This window comes from Hibiscus syriacus, unplaced genomic scaffold, assembly GCF_006381635.1.
Source record: "Hibiscus syriacus cultivar Baekdansim isolate YM2019G1 unplaced genomic scaffold, ASM638163v2 tig00111027_pilon, whole genome shotgun sequence".
In the NCBI taxonomy this organism is placed as follows: Eukaryota; Viridiplantae; Streptophyta; class Magnoliopsida; order Malvales; family Malvaceae; genus Hibiscus; species Hibiscus syriacus.
In genome coordinates, this window is record NW_024062960.1 from 1796198 (window position 1) to 1800127 (window position 3930).

General features: G+C 32.6%; 1 long non-coding RNA gene and 1 pseudogene across 1 annotated transcript; one reads left to right on the top strand and one right to left on the bottom strand.

Moving 5' to 3' along the window:
• The first annotated feature begins 530 nt into the window (after positions 1–530).
• On the top strand, positions 531–1189 carry LOC120150914 (annotated as a pseudogene).
• Positions 1190–3189: 2000 nt separating this feature from the next.
• LOC120151046 lies at positions 3190–3418 on the bottom strand. The gene is made up of 2 exons (XR_005518580.1): positions 3342–3418; positions 3190–3257 (listed from the first exon to the last, which is right to left on the bottom strand). It is a non-coding gene; the product is annotated as an uncharacterized LOC120151046 (long non-coding RNA).
• Between the last annotated feature and the right edge of the window lie 512 nt (positions 3419–3930).

Consider the following 3930-nt stretch of genomic DNA (forward strand, 5'->3'; position numbering starts at 1 on the left):
ACTTACACGTCAACACCATGTCAGTACTAAATTATTATATCACCCGATTGTTAATAGGTTAAAACCCAACAACAAATTTCATGCAAAATTAAATTTTAATGCTACAATCATATCAACTTATAGTTCAATGAAAATTCCAACAAAAAAAATTGATTGTATTTTAAGATTCAATTAATATAGATTCTCTCTACTAAAAAAATCCATGAAACCTAGAAGGAGTGGTCGAGAGCAAGAAGATAAGAGAAGGAAGTATTAATTTTTATAAACTTTAAAAAAATAGTAAAAAACAAGAGAATTTGGTATATCCTTGAGAAAACAAGTTGCCATTGCCAGTGTTCATACACTAATCAAATAAACTCCGGCAGGTAAATTAATAAACTAATCCTATCTCTTCCATTTGAAAATCCATTTCCATGGTCTTCAATCATCTTGCTGTATATAAACCAACTCTTAAGACAAGGCATATCCAATCAATCTTTTCCAAATTAATCTATTTTATACTTTGATCACCATCTTCCATAGCCAGGAAAATGACAGTGCATAGAGAATTATTAGTGTTTTTGCCGCTGCAATGTTTCCAGTTAGCCATGGCGGTGGATCACAGTCGGAGCTCCCAATGGAAGTTGGGACACAAGCACCGACCTTGCATCTTGGGCCGGATCCCAGACTTTTACCGTAAGCGATAATCTGGGCAAGTTCACAAATTATATGAGAATTTGAAATTTTTCAATAGGCATCAATGAGGAGTTTTGATCCTAACATACATGTTTAATAACTTGCAGTCTTCCAGTACACCTCAAACCAGATGTGGTTGAGGTGACGAAGGCGAACTACTACTCTTGCTCAACGAGTAACGCGATCGATACTCACACCGGTGGCAACACGGTCTAGCTTTGTCTTCACGGGGACGCGTTACTTCATATGCGGAACACCCGGACATTGTGGCCAAGGAATGAAGGTTGAAGTCAATACCTTGGCATCAGCAGGAACACCCCCAGGATCTGCTCCGGGCACCCCGTCGTCTCCCGAAGTTCCTTCAGCTGAATCACCCGGAAGTTCTCTGCCACCACCTCCGGCATCATCTAACGGTGTCGGTTTGAAGGCATGCCTCGCAGCGGGGTGGCCTCATGCTGATGATGCTTTCGGCCATCTGGGACCTATAAGCCATATGAGATTCTTTTCGTTATGAGAATCTTCATATAATTTGATTCTTTGTAATTTCCCGCCCCCCCCTCTTCTCTACCATGTGTACTTTGGTGTTTGTATTTATTTTATTTAGTTAGATATAATAATTTCTATGTAATTTAAAATTTAATTGCATCTAAATTACACTATTATTCCGAGAGAGAGAAAAATAATATTTACGATAATTAGTTATACAAAATTCTCTAGAATTAATTGGGAATGTTTTAGTAATGGAAAGTGATTTCCATCCCATATGCAATGCTAAACACTCAAAAATTGATTTAAAACCATGGTTGGAAAAGAGATTTTTAACTTAACCTTATAAGCTCAAATTTTAGCTTTTGGTTGTGAAAAATTACTTTTGGGTGAAATTTATTTTATCCTCCAAATACTATATTTTCAATTACAACATAATGTTTAAAATGGACATTTTATCTTTTTAAAATTATTTTTAATATCAATCTCAAACAATTAAATTTTACAATACATTTTTTTCAAAAATACTTTAAAAAATATTTTTATACTTTTAAATCATTTTTCAAAAGCAATATCGAACTTAATTGATAATTAATAATTTATAAGCATATTAACTTTAGATACAATATGACATTATATGTAAAATAATATTGATCAGACTTGCCAACAACACAAGGGAGGTCCCAAATGGTCAGGATTTTAAATTTGGGTAAACTAGACGTTAGTATTTAAATAATTTTGTTTGTTTGGTATCTAACTTTATTTTTTAAATAATACCTAACGTTTAGTTAGTTTAATTTTAGTACATCGTCCTTAAAAACTTAACGGTGATGTTGACGAGTCACCATAAGATAATGTCATCATCATTAAATTTCTTTTAAAAAATACCACGTCAATATTTCTATTAAGTTTTTAACAGCAATGTACCAAATGCAACAAAACTAAACATTAATATGATTTTGAAAAATAATAATAAGTTTGGGTACCAAAACAAAAGAAAGTAACAATTTAAGTAATAATAAATTGTACCAAAATGTAAAGAAAAGTAACAGTTTAAGTACTAAAGGTATTGTATTGTACTTTACATATCAAATTTTAATCCTAATTCAACCATAGTTATTAGATTTGTAATTCAATTTATGTTATATTCTTTTATACACTTAAATTGTAGATTAACTCTTATTCACCAAATTGATCATTTTAAGATCTTATACTTAATTATATGTCTCTATATTTGAGTCAAAATTAAAATTTCATAGCTCGAAAACATATGAACAAATGAACTAGATCAGAGAGTAATGATTTAATATGAAATTTAATCAATATAGGGGGGGTATAACGAGCCGAGTCGAGTTCGAATATTGCCGAGCTCGACTCAACTCGAAACTTTAAATGTAAGCTAGAATTGACTCGAAAAACTCGCGAGCCTAAAATTTTCAAACTCGACTCGAACTCGAAAAGGCTCGAACTCAAAAAAATTCAAGAGCTCGACCGAAACGAGCTCGATTGAAACTCAATTCCAGCTCGACTTTGAACTCGATTCAAGCTCGTTTGAAGCTCGAAGAGGGTTAATTTTTAATTGTTGAAACCCATCCCCTTTTATACACTCTTACCTTATTCCCCAAGAACCACGATGTGGGATATGAACTACTTTCAAACACTTAGAACATCACAGCAATGGGGTTGTCCAAATTCACCCCCACCTTCACTCCGATCCCCATCTCCATCTCCAGATAAGGTTGCAGTAAAAAGGAGAAAGAGATAGTAATTATTTTCAAACCAAAAACTCCTAAGGCCTAACTCGGTCATCACTCACTAACCCGAAGATCCAGAACAAAAATGTTAGCTAAGTATTCAAAACACTAATCAAAGCATGTTACTATTCAAAGAGCTAAATAAGATTGCTTGACACATCAAATTAGTCATCCATTGCATTCCTTACTGTTCAAAACTCTGACTTAATCAAATGAAAAAGGCCAGAGATTTAAGTTAAATGAAAATTGGATCATACCATCACGAAGTTGTGCCTGTTGCTCCATGGCTTGAAGACGAAACTTCAACTCATTGTTCTGATTTGTGAGCCCAACGGAATCTCTCTACATCAATTAAAGTCGATAATGAGAACAGAGAACTAAAGCTAGGAAATATCGATATAACATGCTATGCTCTAAAATTTCAACCTGTAAAAGTGTTAGCTGAGCAGACAAGGTGGTAGCTTCGGTCTGCAGAGTCTGAACCTTGTGCTTCAAGAGGGAGACGAGACTTGATTTTTCCGCACAGAAAGAGACAAACTGAGCAGTCAACTAATAAACTAATTACAACTTGGAGTTTCATATAATTGTTGGTAAATTAAGTTATAGTCCCTTAAATTGAGCACCCTTTTGTAATCCCTAATTTAATTCTAGATTTGTATGTTAAATTTATTTTATTAAATTTAGTCATTAGTTTAATATGTATATGCATGTTTAATAAATTTATAGTTTGGTATGTTATATTTAATTTTTGTATTTCAATCACATTTGTTAAATTTTTTTGTTTTAAATCAGTGTCATTTATGTTATTTCCATTATTTTAGCTTAAACCGAATAGGATCAATTGCATATAAGACTTATAGTTTATGCGCATTTTGTATTTAAGTCATTGGTTTAATTCCAATTTTGTAAGTTTAATTTTACATTTACGTAAATTTAATCATTCTAAAGTTAGTATATTTAGCTTAAATTAGTCCTCCATTTAGATTTCTCTTAATTTAGTCCCTGTTTAGGATTG